This window comes from Notamacropus eugenii, chromosome 3 (assembly GCF_028372415.1).
Source record: "Notamacropus eugenii isolate mMacEug1 chromosome 3, mMacEug1.pri_v2, whole genome shotgun sequence".
NCBI classification, from domain to species: Eukaryota; Metazoa; Chordata; class Mammalia; order Diprotodontia; family Macropodidae; genus Notamacropus; species Notamacropus eugenii.
The window spans coordinates 214,625,731-214,643,073 of NC_092874.1; the positions used below are offsets into that span (position 1 = coordinate 214,625,731).

The 17,343-nt window shown below is 35.2% G+C and overlaps 1 protein-coding gene and 1 pseudogene across 11 annotated transcripts in view; both read right to left on the reverse strand.

The window, feature by feature from the left end:
- Window positions 1-17,343, reverse strand: part of FGD4 (FYVE, RhoGEF and PH domain containing 4) — a 253,013-nt gene that overhangs the window by 83,018 nt on the left and 152,652 nt on the right. The gene's annotated exons all lie outside the window — the stretch shown is intronic.
- Window positions 171-1,138, reverse strand: LOC140533932 (zinc finger protein 106 pseudogene; annotated as a pseudogene).

A 17,343-nucleotide genomic window follows, 5' to 3' on the forward strand; every position in this document is an offset into this window, starting at 1 on the left:
AACAAACCTTAAAGAAATCAAAAATTAAAACAAAAGGTCATAATACTCTTCATCTTAAGAGGCAGGTATTACAGTATTACTGAATAACAGTCAGCCTATCAGAAGTAACAATACTAGTTGACATTTTGACCTATTTCCCTTCCTTAAGATTATCTATCTTTAATGCAGAAGAAAGCTGACTAACATACTATTCAGTTGTAACAATTCCTCAAAAGCACTTCAAGGCAGGATCCTGTAGTACAGCATTCACATTGTCTTGCTCAGGAGACACGGGCTCTTGTTTTATGTTCCCTGATGAGTCTGGCACTGGGCACGTGATCCTCGCAGAAGCCTACAAAGCAGGTGGTGTGCACACTTGGAGGGACAGTCTCGGGGGGAGATGGTGATATATGCGAAGAGGGAGTCTCCAGAAAAAGAGGAAAAAAACGATTAGGCAGAGGAGAGGGATCCGCAGCTGTCTGGCATCTGCTATTTTGCTCACTGTAAGGTCTACAAGGGGACCTGTTCTGTCTGTTCAGAAGTTCATAAGTTTCTTGTAACCATTGCAGAATCTGTTCTGTGAGTCCTTAGGGCACTCATCTCCAAAGTTCTGTTACTTCAGCACAACCAGCCTCTGGAGTCACACATATGCTATATGTTGCCTACAGGGCTGCCTGGGGTTGCAGAAGGTTGTTATCCATTCACTACAGGGATTTACTCAGCTCCTCTTCCCTTAGAAAAATATCCAGCAGTTGGTCAACCTGAGAATGTTCTTTTTTTGCCTTTAATTTTCCTTCTTTTATTCTTTCTTTCCAGACTTGGAAACTCAGTAGAAGATCCACCTCTGGTTGCCCTGTGCTTACTCAATCCTGGCCATTGTTCTGCTCTGCCACAGAGGAGCAGATGATGTCTGCAGTCGTATCCACCAAACTAGAGAGGCCAAGGCCCAAGGAAGTACTACATGGTAACGAGTTGCCTTCTACATTATGTTTCTGAGTCTTCTTGTTCTCAGAAAGTTGTGTTGAGCTCTCCTGCTCATTCAGTTCTTCTTGTCTGGCAGAACCCACCAAGAGTATCATTGGTCGGGGGCAAATGGTCACTATGCCACCTTCCAACTGCAACCCTTTCACCTGTCTTTGAGAAGGAAGTCAGAGACATTATACCCTGTTTAAGGTTCACATTTGCTTTCTGACCTCAGGCTGTGTATAATGAGGTACTGGGTAGAACAATCTACTGAGCTGCAGGTTCGACTGACAGCTATGTCATTTCTCTCAGGGGCCCTGGTGCATTCCTGCTCAGTCTTGTCAGGCTTCTGGCCCTTTTCTTGGGGAGTCTAAAACTGGACAGAGGAACTTACTGGTTTTTCACTTTAGTTTTACTGGTCAATGCTTCATTTGGCAACCTTTACAGGGGTTTTTGCAGGGGTTTCTTAGGCAGCTAGATAACATAAGGATAGAGTAGGCATGTGCATTCAGGAAGATCTGATTTCCAATGATGCCTCAGACACTTACTGGCCATTTCAAAATGGGCAAGTTACTTAACTTAGCTTCCTCATTCATGAAATGAGGATAATAGCAGTGTCTATTTCATAGTTATCATTAGGATTAAATGAACATATACAAAGTGCTTAAATACTGTATATAATATTAGCTATTACTATTTTCTTTGTGAGAAGAGCTGAGGTCAACTAGGACTTTTCATGTCTTGATCAGAAGTTCAATACTTCCACAAGAAATTTGGAATGCACTGGATACAAAAAAAGATACTCCCATCCCCCCAAAAAAGAAAAAAAGAAACTGCTTATAACTTAAAAGAGGAAATAACTTGTTACTGAAAAAGGGATCCTTTCTGAATATCACTTATTTGTATAGCCAGACTTACTAAAATACAGGTCAAAATCAATACTGAAATAAAAGATTTAAAAATGAGAAGATATGATTAAAATAACTGCAACCCCAAGTATTTAAACATGCTTTTACAAAGAGAAAAAGTGGGGTTAGGGTGGAGAATGAATAAAAGAAGAGACACGGACCCAGACTATCACCATTCTCTAAGATATTTATTTAACTGAAAAAAAACAATCGCCGTAACAAGCTCCAGAAAGTCTAGAAACCAACTTATCTAGCAAATTCTTTATATATATCTTTGACAACTATAAAGCCATGAAAGCTCAACTCCTTTTTGCTAGATGATCATCTTAATCAGAAAGTTGAATAAGAGGATACATCATGTATTCATCACATTTAAAAAAGACCCAAAGCTGGGAAAGATAACCTGAGAGAAATTATTTTCTATTATATTAATAAACTGTTATTAATTAGGATTCAGGCCTTTCATTCCCTCATTCAGGGACCAGCCCTAATTCACAGGAAACATGCTCCTGGATCTCGGGCAGGAACCCAGACAAATTGCTTGTGTAAAATAGAATATAAAATAGGTGAATTTTTGCCATAAAGCAATGAGCCCATGGCCTCGGAGCCCTTCAATGGAGTTTAGGGTGACCCAGCTCATGCAAGAGAAAACCAACCAAAGTGGTCTGGACAGAGATGGACCGGCCTGTCCGGATTGCTGGAGGCAACTAAGTCTAATGATCAAGCCATATTTTCAGCAGGAGGAGCTGAAGACTTTTAGCACACCTCCTCATTAATATTTCACCCATCAGGGTTTATTTCCCTTCTATCAGGGAACACACCCTTTTCCAAAGGTTTTAAAGCATTCATTGTCTCCATGGTTTTGTCTTTGGCTACCAAGAGAAACCAATGACCATCAATATATTAAGCAGATGAAATAATTAGTAATTTTTATTAAGAAGTGGTGTAACCAAGGAAAAGTAATTTTATCTAAACTTTAATTTCTAGTCACTAAGACTCTGTATTTATTTGTATTTGTGTCTTTTTGTCTCAGTGTGATTTGCAAGATTAGTCAGTATTTATTTCAAATGCATTGGATAGAGGGCTGAGAAGCAAGGTCACGTCTTAACCAGCCAGACCAGAGTTGGGGAACCTGTGGCCCTCTAGGTCCTCAAGTGAGTTCCTTTGACTGAATAGAAATTTCACAGAACAAATCCCCTTAAAAAAAGGATTTGTTCTGTAAAACTTGGACTCAGATAAAAGGTGATATCCAAGGACCTAAAGGCCATATGTGGCCATGAGGCTACACATTCCCCACCCCTGAACCAGACTGGTAAGACTTTGCCTGAAGGCACTTCTTTTGTTAAGTTATATATAAAAGTTTAAAGGGAAAAAGTAAAGAGAAAACTCAGAAAAAAACTGTCTTTTTATTGTGGCCAAAATTAAAGAGACAGAGAAGAGGACCTTTCAACCAGTTTATGAAAGTGTGCAGATTTGGAAGTAGAATCAGAGAAGGAAGTTTTATTTGGGGATCCTCCATGAAATAAAGAAGCTACTTTTTTGGGGTATGCGGTAGCAGTAGACTTGTCTTCCCTAGTCTTCAGTTCTAAGCTGCAGAGATATAAGATCTCAGACCATAGACATTAAAGCAGTTTGGCTCTGTGATTCCAGCCATAGAATGCAAGGACTAATGAGGGAAATTCTCAATTTATTATAGGTCCTGTATCTTTAATTCTTAGTGAGCAAATCATCAAAAAAAAAATTGAGGTTAATCACTAAACTCACAGGAGTGATTTTTGATCACTCCAAAAGACTGAGTTAGAAGCTGAATTAGGATTTAATTGTTCCTAGGTCAGTTTAAGAATTTTTCCATTTTGTTAGTGAAGCCCTACTTGAAATATGAAAGCATTTCAAGAGTGTTTCTACTGAGAAAAGAAAGGTTACATTACTGTAAGTTGAATAATTAATCTTTTTATTGGTAAGTTATCTAGTATAAATTTAATAAATGCTAACTGACTAACTGAAGGTGAGTGCGGAAATAAATTTTGTTGTAATGGAGAGAACCATGAACTAAGTTTATTTCCTGAGTATGTGGACTTGTCATCTGCCTGTTACAAGTTATATATTCCTGTATAAGATTAGGTCCCTTAATATCTCACAATGGTATGGGGTTAATTAGGCAATGAGGCAGATATTTGTGAAATGAGGATACAATTCTGTTGTTTGGTAAATATAACATTTTTTTCTGTTGTGTTTTAATGAAAAGAATTTCAGCAAAATTAGTTATCTTAAAAGAAGACTAACCTACAATTTTTCTTGTGTTGCCTTAAAGAGATATCCACTTATACTCAGGGTTATTCATTTGAACATGGTTTGTAATTGAAAATGTTTTACTATAAATGACTTGTTTGAAATATGCATTGTCTTTAAATTGATTAATGAGTGTACTTGTACATCCCATCCCAGAACCTTTGGCTACAAATGAAGTTATTCTGGTAACTTTCAAATGAGTTCAATTCTTGTACTACAGGTCACTATTACTAGCTCCTTAGCAAATCTCATCTCCTAACACTAGACTAAATTTAAAAAATAGAAATTTGGGGGTTTTTTTGGAGGGAATATTCTGTTTTTTTAAAAAAATAAGATTTGGTAATTATATATGCCAAATAAAAAAACTGAATTCATAATTTCCTAATCTGTTGTTATTTGGATTTCATAAACATATCAACATGACAGGTTACTAACTTAAAAACATAAATTTTCTGGTCTAAAACATTCTCCTAATTAATAATCAATTCATTGATTATTAATTAACTAGTTAATAAATTGATTATTAATTACCCAGAAATTCTGTTTCTCTGGTTTTTCATTCATCACGTTGAAATATTGCATAATGGAGTCAGGATCCAAAAAGATGCTAATAAGCTAGGGATGAGACTCAATTTAAGATGAAGTTCAATAGATACATGTAAAATCTTGTACTTCAGTTCACAAGTATGGGATAATGAAGGCACTATTAGACAGTAATTTATATGAAAATAGTAGAAAGGATTTTTATAGAATGTAAGGTTAAGTTAGCAATGTTATGTGGCAGGCAAAAAAGCTAATATGATTGTAGGCTACATTAAAAGAAGCAGTTACCTGGAACGAGAAAGTTCTGTTCCCTCTGGACTCTGTCACACCATATCTGGAATATCATGTTCAGTTCTGGAAAGCACAGTTTAAGAAGAACATTGATAAGATAGAAATAGATAGGGTACAGAGGAAGTCCATCAGGGATGGTGAAGAACCTCGAGTTTATGTCATGAGGACTGGTTGAAGAAACAGGGATTTTTAGCCTAGAGAAGACTCAGTGGGAATGGGGTAGAGGTGAGAATGATAGTTGTCCAGTTTCTGAATGAGGTATCATGTGGAAAAGGAATTAGACTTGTTCTTTTTGACCAAAAAGGGTAGAATCAAAATATATGTGCATATGCATATATACATATATACACACACATATACATATACTGAAGATGCTTTACATATATACACAAATAAATAGACACACACACATATTGCAAAGAGGCAAATTTAGGCTTACTATCAGGAAAAAATTCTTTCAAATTAGAGCTTTCCAGAAGTGGAAATTGTTGCATAAGGAGTTAGGAGATTCCTACCCTCACTGGAGGTCTTTAAGCAGAGGGTGGATGATCATTTATCAGGCAAGTTATATGGTGTTTTTTTTCAGGTATAGGTTGGACCAGATGGTCACTAATGTCCCTTTCAATTTTAATAATCTGTGATTCTATTATTATTAATAAAAAATAGACAACAAAAATGATGTAAATATAAATTTATAATAATTTTATATATCAGTTTAAACAGAATAAATTGCTTCTACAAGAAAACAAAAAAGTCCAAAAAGCAAGTACCTAAGGCAGCAAATAACTGACTTACTTGCCAAGCAGAGAGCAATCAGTGCCAAAGGCAGCAGTGGTTTAGAATATAAACTCCTCTGGAAAATCCTATGATGAAAGATAATGTAGTGCTTCATAAAACAGACAGCTTCAGTTAAGGGTAAAACTAGTTTGAATAACGGTCAACAAGAAAGTTTGGAAAAAATGGTGAAGTTGCCCTCAAAGTATTTAATGGTGAAATTGGAAGGGCAATAAACAGATGAAAAGAGAAATATTTCCAAAAATCATTTTTAACGAACTCTTTTCCAAGAAGGACATTGTAACCACATTTGGATCTTAATATCATAGCCCCAGATATACATGTAAGGGAGCTATAATCATTTCTATCCCCTAAACGGAACAAAGCCTAGAAAAGTCAGATTAGACTAAACATATGTGTACACACACACATCCCATACTGGAAATAGTGGATATATAAGGAAGTAATTGATACATGAAGATAGAAAAAAAAACTCAGACTTAATTAACTCAGAAAAAAAGGAAACAGAAGAAACATGAATAAGTATCTATCTGTATGTCTTGCCAGCTAGATAGAATCTTCATAACAGCTGTTTGTACACAAATCAAGAGCACCCTACATGAAGATACTGAAAAGGAAAAAAATAGGCTTTCCTAAGTGATATTCACAATGGATCATATTATTTATTATTTCCTAAGTGATTGAAAGATATTTCTTTATTACCTCCTCCCCTAAAAAAATTAGTAGGGCAAAAACACTATCTTCAAGGTTCTTTTATTTTAAAGAAGGTTTTTCTCATCTATCCATCAAAACTATTCAAGATTACTTAGAAAATGTAACAAAGATAATCCTGGCTCAAGGACCTCCTGATTCTAACCATCAGGTGAGGCATAAAACAGGGTGATATGTACTTGTCAAAGGTGTTTACCACCATGATGGAGCTGATACAATCTAGAGTCCTAGTCAAAGGTGGAATTCCTATAAATGTTAAGTTTCTCCAAAATTCTTCTCACACTGCTTACTGAACTCATCTCTGGGATACTGCAGAGACTCCTAGAAGAGATCTATAATCACTCAAAAGAATTTGGTCTAATCATTCACACAGAAAAGACCAAGTGAATAAATGTCTCTTGCCCAGATTGCACATGTATCTGGAGAAATGTTTATCTAGTACAGAAAGTATGAATGGATAATGAGTTGGGATCATAGTTGAAGAGGAGAGCGAGATGGACTGAAAATTGCAAATGTCCTTTAATGACTCCAAGCCTCCCCTGGAAAGAAAGGTCCACCTTTATAATATCAATATTATATAGGTGCTGTTGTATAGCAGTAAAATTAGAACACAAATTTCCAAAGAACTAAAAATGATTGTTACAAAGATGTATGAACTGGAAACATATCAGATAAACTGGAAGCACAGGAGTAAAAATGTTATCTGGGAAATGTCTGTTAGGAAAGTAAGATGGACTGGCCACAAAGTCAGGGTGAGAAAAGACAGATGGACAGTTAAAATGTTCCATTGGTGTCATGATGTCAAGAGAAATCAAGACTATCAGAACACTGAATGAACCCCATTTTATAAATTTAAGGGAGGACATGCAGAAAAGTCACACGAGAGGCAAGCATGCAAAGGTTACAAAATGAATGATGAAGGATTAAATGCTTAAAATGTGCAAGGCACATTACTAAACACTAGGGATAAAATATAAGAAAACAATATAATCCCTGCCCTCAAGTAGCCTGCATTTTAACAGATGAAAGCAACACATAAAAGGGAGTAGGAAAGGAACATATACAGGGTAGTATGGTTTGGAAATTTGGAAAGAGATACTTGGGCTTGGTCACAGGAAAGATAAAGTGACAGCTTACCAACAGAGTCTAGGAATCATTAACATTAATGAGATCCCAGATCTGAATGAGCATCAGAGTAGTTAAGCATATCTAACTAGTCACTAGTAATTGTTTAACAGGGAAAAAGTCATTATCCCTCAGCAACTTAGAAGACATTACTCTGTTGCTTGTTTCCCCCATAGTTTTATGGGGCTTTCTGTTTCTTTGCTCTATTTAGGTAGAATTCAATTAGTGCAAGCTCAATTGGTGTGAAATATAAGCCTAAATCCATTTTGTTCCAAAGTATTAACCAACTTACACAAGTAAATTGATTCAAAAATGAAAAATTGTTTAGTCTTGATTTTACATCAGCTTATCACAGGTTTTTTTAAGTTATTTTGTTCGTTGACAGATGCATCTGTCTCTTAGACCTTTTTCTTGACAGTTTAGATGTTGATTTGTAAAATTTCAAAGACTATAAGTAAAAGACCATATTCAACATCCCCATCCTACAGGTTCCTGCTGAATAATAATCCTTGATACTTTTGACTATTTGTTTTTTCATAGTAAATTAATTACATTATCCAGTTTTCATAGAAATGCCATGACATTTGAACTGGTTTTCAATTAAATATATTAATTCATTTTGGAAGTTTGTCATTTTTTCTATGTTGATTTATTCCATTCACAGATAATGAACATTCCTTCAGTTTTTTAGATTTCCTTTTATTTCAGGAATTATAATTCAAGTGTTGTCTTAAAAATATATCACATGTATTTTCAGGTAAGTTAGTTCTTAAGTACTTGATTATTTTTCTTTTTACTGTAAATTGTTTTAAATGTTCTGTAGATTTTTATTGCTAGTAACTAAGGATGAAATTGACTTTTTATTATTACTATTATTACATACTTAATTCTCAGAGCTTTGATTTGCTTGTCTACAAAACATAAACTAAAAACTGCAATGCATACACTCCTATATTTTTTGACTGTATACTTTATGCAAAAGTCAATGAGTTTACCTGGCTCTCAGTTTTTCTCTCTTCCCCAACTCCTGCTCTCATAAAGGGAGCATACGATTCTCGCTCAAACATCCTAACCACTCAATCCCTCAACCTACTCACTTCCCAAGACCTACTCCTTCCATGTCACCTTAGTCACACACAAAGATGGTCATTCCCTTCCCATCACACAAAAATGTATTACTTCCATATTCAAGAAATCTAAAATCCCCTTATCTGACCATAATCTACCAACTCCCTCCCTCTGTTTACCCCTTACCAAATCCCATTTATCCTCCACATGAAGACCTCCAGTCCCTTGTTTCTCCTCCCAGACCATCACACTTGCACTATCCACTCTCTCTTCTCCCCATATTGACCTGCAGTTGAACCAATTTAACTCTGCACTTGAGACCTTGACACCCTTATAATTTTGCAGATGAAATGCTGCCAAACTTCAGGCCACTGCGTTAGCTCCTACATATGCAGATGAACAAAGATAAAGAAAATCATGCAACTATTGTGAATGGGTGCACTACAAATTTGTATTACAAAATCTCAAATGGGCCCTCGTGGATGCTGCACCTGGTACACCTCCCTTATCAGCTCACTATGCTACTTACCATAACATTTCTAAATTGTAAGATCTTGAGAACTTTGCCTCATAGTTTACTGAAAAATTGAGGCCATTTCTCATTAGCTCTGTCTCATCCACTTCATATCACTCATATGCCTTATGCTACTATCTTCCTCTTCCACATCTGTCACTGATAAAAAGGTAACCCTACTCCTTATGAAGGCAAATCATGTCGCTACCTATATAATGATCCCATTTCATCCCATCTCCTCCAAAATATTGCGCCCTCTGTTATCCCTATTCTTTCACTTATCTTCAGACTCTCCCTGACAATTGGCTCCTTTCCTGCTGTGTTTTGGGATTTTGTTTGCTGACATATGTATCTGTCTCTTAGACTTTTTTCTTGATAGTTTTGATGTTGATGGGGGATATTTAAAAACATTGCTCATTTTCAGAGGGGATAGACCTTAATTCTGAACTTAAAATAGAATGATGTATGTAGAAGTGTTTTGAAAAGATATAAAGAACCATATGAGTATAAGTTAATTTTTTTTTTTTTTTTTTGCAAAAACCTTGGTTGGTCATGATGGATAATTTTTTTCAAGGAAATAGGTTAAGCATGTAATAATAGTAGTAATAAAAATACATGGTAATAACTGCTCATTAATTCACAGCTCATTTCATTTCTTCTCATTATATCGTATTAGGGGAAAAGGAAATCAGAAAACAACATTTTAAAGGAACAAGAGAAATCCTAGTACATTTGAGATCAAGGCAGCTAGAAAGCCGATATATGCAAATGTCATCATTCCAGAATGGCATAAAGAAGCAATGCCTGCAGTTTTCAGAACTCTAGAAATTTGTCCAAATGTCTACATTCAGAATAAGATAGTACTTTACATATTTACATATTATTTCATAGTCTAATGTCATCAATACATACTTACTACAAAAATCACAGAATTCCATGGCACTTCATTACTCACTTTTTTTCTAAATCACTAATCTTTCATGAAAAAGGGTAAAAAAAAAAGGACAGGGAGTAAAGATTTTACTTTCTGTTATACCACTACCACTACTGAGACTATCTACTACTAAACTTTATATTTAATAAGAAATTGGCATTAAATAGAAGAGAAATAGGTAGTGAGGATTCATGCTCATTAAAGGTACAGATATTATTTGTTTTTCATTGAAAAGAAAGGTCTGCTTACTTGGAGAAGCCAGAGAGAAAATTTGTAAGAAAGACTACTCCACACTGTTCTCCTGGAAACATGATGAGTTGAGAAGATGAGACCTCTCTAATGTCACCAGGTTGACAAATAGCTATCTCAGTATCACCGGGCAAGGAATTAGTGACTACTACCACTACTTTAATTTTATTCCTCTGATGCTTACTGGGGATAGCTTTCCTGGTTCTACCATAGCATTATTTGAAAGCTATGTAGCTAGAATCAAGTTCCTACCTCAGAGAATTATTGTTGTGATGATCAAATGATGTAATTTAGGTAAAGCTCTTTGCAAACCTTAAATGTGAGATATCATTACTGTCTGGAAAGATAATATGCAATTTTGGATTACCAGGCCCTTATTCTTCTTTATTATGAATATTGTGAATGCTGACATTAACTGTGTGAAGTGCTTATATCTAGTATCTTCCCACATTTTTCTCTCAGAAATCCAGGAGAATGTATTTCTTTTTTTTTCACTTCTGTAAAATAACTTTAATACCATGGCTCCAGTTTGAGAAGGTCTCAGGGAACAATGACAGATAATGGAGATATAGCACAGCAGAAAGATGTATTAGAAAATCTGATGGAGCTGGAATTACGAGACCTGGTTTATATTTTGGTTTTGCCAATTTATTAACAGTTTGATTTTGGTAATGTCAATTTACTTCTTTCAACTTCCATTTTCTCATATACAAAATGGAGTATGATGACTTATCCAAGGATTTTTCCATTCCATTACACTGCAATTCTATAGTCCTGATCATGATACATCAGTTATCTAATAATAGAACTGGATTATTAAAGTACCACATACCTTACTGGTTGCTGTAAGGAAAGCACTTCATGCATTGTAAAGTACTATATAGTTCTTCCAAATGGACTGTCGTTTGGAAATTGTGTGATGATTTCATTCATTCAGAACTGCTGCTGATTCAAAAGCCCAATGTTTTCTCAGTGGCGCTACTGAACCACATACCATGGAACACAATGATCTCAAAAGAAACAAAACTGCATGTGCAGTGGGTGTCAACAGGTTGTATCACATTACTAATGGCAGATGAAAAGCGTTGGGGAAAAAAACTTACAAGGACATGTACGAGCAGAAGAGGAACGCTGGCTACGAAATGCAACACTAGCTCAAGTGTTGTACTGGAATACACAAAACAATGAAAGAATTTCTATTAACATTTAAGAAGGATATGAACAGAAATTAATAGACTAATATGTGGATTTGTTAAAATCTGCATTGGTAGAGGGTCATGGTTTCCAATGAAGTGTTGAAATTCCTAACTGTGAGCTATATGTCATGTGTGTGTGTGTATGTCTCTATGTTTAATAAAATACCCACTGCTCCATTTCAGAACCTAGGAAATCTTTTTAAAGGTGTGACCATTTTGTATTACTCCTTTTTGTTCAAGCTGTTTAAAGTGAAAAGCTAGCGTTTGCTTATAAAGGAGTTACATGATCTTCTCAATCAGTAGCTATGCTGTAGAAACTCATGTCTATATTCCTACAACGTACTATGTGCTCCCATACCTACTTATTCTCAATGCCTTCAAAGGAACAAAGTATATAATAGTTTTCTTCCACATTTGGTTTCTTTAATATATAAAATCAACTATATTTCTTGCAAACAAATTAAAATAAAACTGTAAAAATTCACACTAATCAAGATCTTACAAAAGTATAATACTAAATAATCAAAGTTATCTTGATAATTGTAAACATCTATATTATAAAGCAACCATCATTATAATCCCACTTAATATGATCCTAATAATTATCTTTTAATATGTAGGGGGCCTGTGGTCTTAATAGTATTTTCCTTTAAAACTCTATTAACAGAACAAATGAAGGGACAAATTCTTTAGCCCAGGCACTTCAAGACGCCAGTTTAGTATCAATCTAAGTAGTAAATGAATTATTCATTGCCAGATCAAAATGTAAAATTTACTTTGCTATGTTATTTTCTTTAATGCTTTTCATTTCAACATGGGTGACTCACTTTCACCCATATATTTCCTTATTTCAAACTATCCATTTAGGTTTTCTTGCATAAATCAGGATAAAAGAACTTTAAGAACCAGAAGGAAAATGTACATTTGGTAGTCTATTTTGTCTTTTGTTAGTTTTTGATTTTGCCAAGGATATAACCTATATGGAATATTACACTATGGTTAAAGATTCCAATATTAAAGTCTAAAATCAGTTGGATTCATCCTATTACTCTTCTGTCCAGTCCCTTTGTACTTCTGTGTACACCTAGTACAACACCAAAACAAGTTTAAAAGTCAGATTGCGTCCTAGGTCTATACTCCAAAAAGATCAAAGAGGAAAACAATATATGTGCTAAAAGTACTTATAGCCAGTCTATTTGCTTGGCAAAAACTTGGAAATTAAGGAGGTGGTCTTTTTCATGGGGGGAAAGGCTGAACAAATATACAGATTCGATGAAATACTATTTTGTTATAAAAAATGATGAAAGGAATGGTTTTTAGAAAACCCAAGAAATGCTTATATGAATATGCAGAGTGAAGTGAACAGAAGCAGAACAACTTTATCAAATAACAATTTAATTGTAAAGACAGGAATTGTGAAACACTTAAGAAGTCTGATCAATTTAATGCCTCGTCATGATTCAAAGATTCATGCAACCCAGCTCTTGAACAAGAGGTAGATGGATTCCAAGCACAGACTAAGACACATTTTTGGATGTGGCCAATTTAGTAATTTGTTTTACTTGATTGTAGGTATTCATCACCAGGGTTTTCTTTTTCTTTTTTTCAATTTGCAGAGAGGGGGCAAAGATAGATTTTTGCTCCATGAAAAGTAAATTTAATAAAAGATGTGTGATGTAGAATTATATGACAGTTATATAGCCTCAAAATGTTCTTCATAACATTCACTTACTCATTCCTAAGTTTCATACAATGGAGGATTATCTTTAATGAGTAAGATTCTGGACAAAAGAGATTCTGCTCTTGTTTGCCTAATGTCCTTCAATAAATTATACACCATTCATCCAAGAAGATACAAGTATTTTCCACAGACCAAGTGAAGAGTTTTCCAATAATGAGTTAATATGAGTATTTGGGACATGGTTTTTCCTAAGGTCATGCAGAAACAAAAAGGATTTCAGGAAGGAAAGAGGAGGAGGAGGAAAAGAAGGAGGCAGAAGAAAAGAAGAGAAGGAGGAGGAGGAATAAATTGTAAAACAATTCTCTGTGACTTCTCAGTTGCTCTGGATTCTGTATATGACCAATGACATCATCTTAGCAATTTACTGAGCTGCTATTTAGAAGCTAGAGCCAAGTAGTTAAACCTAATAGGAAGAGTCACTGATTTCCTCTCATACAAAACCATGGCATCATATATCATGCTGGACTTGGAGTGAAGAAGACTTATGCTCAATTAATATTTCTCTTACTTAATAGCTATGCAACATGACGAAAGTCTCTTAATCTTTGGAACCCTGTCTGCAAAATACGGATGCAGTATGGTTTGGTGGATAGAGGACTCAGGGTCAATAAGTGCTGGGTTCTAAATCCCTTCTGAAATAAAAAGGCTATGTGACCTTGAGCAAGTCAACCTCTCAGTGTTCCTGACTGTTATAGTCCCAGACTCTTAAGTTATTGAACAGGTGCTGAAATGAATCAGTAAAGAATAGCCTTAGTGCTTTCTCATATGGTTGTTTAATGAAGATTAAATTAAGATAACATGCTTCAAGAGCTCTGGAAACTTTGCACTACTATACAGGTTTCACTTATATCCAATTACTTAATACCTACTGCTACACTGAAGGGTACTATAAAGATGTGTATAACATCTGATTGTGTTCTGAAAGGACAATTTGGCTTTGGTACTAAGGTATACGAGGAGTAGAATGCCTCTGCCTTTATTTCCAAAATCATCAGACAACTTAGGAAACTGTCAAAGATTCCCAAAATCTCACTATTCTATTCCAGACATATAAAAAGTAAGTCAGCTTTATCAAGGTAAGTTAAGATGGTGATATTTTGACACTTGGAAGACAGCTACTACACCATAAAATAATATAATTACACATTTTAAGATCACTATACAAAATGCAAAATCCTCAGTTTTTAAATCAAGACTCTATACAATCCAGTCACAACCTTGATTTCCCATCTGAAGTGCTATAATAAAAAGTCACTAAAAACATAGTGAGGGGAACTATGTTCAGATTTTGTCCCTTCTACTTATGACCTATGTGATCTTGAGCAAGTGTCTTTGCATTTTCTTGGGCCTTTCTAGCTCTAAATAATACTATTCTTAAAAAAGGAAAATGGTGGCATGGAGGAGAAAGAGCACGAGAGCTGAAATAAGAAAAACTTGGATTCCGATCCCAGTTCTATCACTTATATATGGGGCCTTAGCAATCCACTTAACTTCTCAGAACCACAGGAATAATATACTAGTAGTATTCCTTACACAGTTGTGAGGAAAGTACTTTGCAAACTTTTAAAAACTACTTAAATTATTATTTTTATAAGAATCTTATGTTCTAGGCACAATGGGTTACTTCCTTTTCTACCTGTCAAAACCTGTATATCCTTTGGGACCAATATCAGAAACCATCTTCATGAAAGTTTTTCTGATCTCAGTCAAATGATCTCTCTCTCATCTGGATTTCCACAGTATTTTGTTTATCCCTCTCCTAAGGCATTTGTCTTATCCCTCATAATACATGTTGACACTCATTCAGAGCAAAAAACTTTTGTAATTTCTGGGGTGCCCAGCAGTAAGTGATCAATAAATATTTGTGAAATTGTTAAATATATATATTTAAAATTGATCCAACACGACATCTGAGAAGAGACAAAGTCATCAAGAATTGTAAGACTCAAGAGTAACTTCTAGGTGACAAGTACTGATCTATCAGAACCTTGCTCTGCATGGAGCATGGTGAGATCTTACAACGTCTTACAACTCAACTTAAGACATTAAGTTTACATACCTTTAATAAATTTGGTACCTAAAGCTAAAATACACCTAAGTCACTAGATAGCTATTTGATCACAGGCAGTGTGGTATAAAAGAAATAATAGTGAATTTAGGTGACTATGGTTCTAGTTCTCTCTTTACTATCTAAAGTTCTATCCAAACTTAGGTAAGTTACTTAACTTCTCAAGGTCTATTCCTTCATTTGTAGAGATATAAACTAGATTACCCCTAAATCATAGAACCATAGAGCCCCGGAAGGGATTTTTGTTAGTTGTTTAGTCCAGATAAGGGTTCTTAAACATTTTGTGTCCTGGATCCCTCTGACAGTATGATGAACACTATGAATCCTTTCTCAGAATAATACTTGCTTCCTATATTTATAACTGAAATTCTAGTCTAACACCCTCACTTCACAGATGAAAAGAATGTGCCCCCCCTACCCCCCAGCAAGGTTAAATAAGGTCATGCAGACAGTTAAAAGCAGACCTCTGACCCCAAATACAGCACTGTATCACATTGTCCCTTAGGTTTCTTCCAGTCCTAAGATTTTTTAATCCATTAAAAGGTTGGACACATATTTATGAGAATACTTCAAGGATCTGAGATTTCATCAGTGCAAGTATTTACACTGACAAATACAGGCATGCCTCTTTTTATTGCAGATCCCTTTACTGCACTTCACAGATACTACATTGTCTTGATTTGTTTTCAAATTGAAGGTCTGTGGCATATCCTTTGCATAGAAGCAAGTTAGTCAGTGCCGTTTTTCCAACAGCAATGTGTTCGCTTCATGTTTTTGTGTCACATTTTGATAATTCTCAAAATATTTCAAACTCGTTTATTCTTATTATGCCCATATGGTAATCTGTGATCAGTGATCTTTGAGATTACAATTGCAATTGTTGTGGGGCACCATGAACTACACCCATATAAGACTGTAAACTTATTTAATAAATGTAGTGTGTGTTCTGACTGCTCCACCCACCGGTCATTCTGCCATCTATCCTTGGGCCTCCCTATTCCCTGAGACAAAACAATATTGAAATTAGGCCAGTTAATAACCTTACAATGGAAGAGATAAAAGATACAGCAAACTTCACTGCTGTATTATTTTAAGAAATTGTGACAGCCATCTCAACCTTCAGCAACCACCACCCTGGCAAGACCATATAATAGCCATCAACACAAAGATGAGACCCTCCAATAGCGAAAACATTATGACTCAGTGAAGGCTCAGATGATGGCTAGTATTTTTTTTTTTAGCAATAAAATATTTCTCATTAAGGTATGTGCATTTTTTTAGACATAATACTACTGAACACTAAACCTAACTTTTATATGCAGTGAAAAACAAAAAAATTGGTGTATGCTTTATTGTGATATTCACTAATACAGTGATCTGGAACTGAATCTGCCATGTCTCCAAGCTAAGTGAGTCCTGAAAAGCTTTTATGCCTTAATAGACTGAGTGCATTAATTACTATGCATAAAAATCTTGTGGTCAGCTAAGTAATAATAACTCTTCCTGAACTTAGCTATCCTATTCCTCAGAAGGCAGAGGTATAATTCATTATGAAGCCCACGTGCAAAGCCTTTTCTGTTTGTATATTAACTTTCAGTTTTAGTACACCTTGTATTAGTCTACCCCAGTGCTCAGAACCCATATGTATTACTTTGATGGTAGAAGGAGGCATTAGAACCGGACATGAGAAGAGTCTACTATTGATTAGAAAAATGAGAAAGATGTTACAGGTCTGGTAGGAGTCACAGTTTGTCTGATGGGTCCCTTGAATGTTCCCCTAAATAAATGTTTTGGGTAAGATAACTTTGTTAGAAATATTTCATTTTTTACATGCATGCTATCTCCCCTCAATGGATTATAAATTCTTTGACGGAAGAAACCATATAAATCCTAAGTGCTTATCACCTTATTGTACTCAATAAGCTCTACATATCAAATCAAATTCTAGGCCATACAGTCACATATTCTT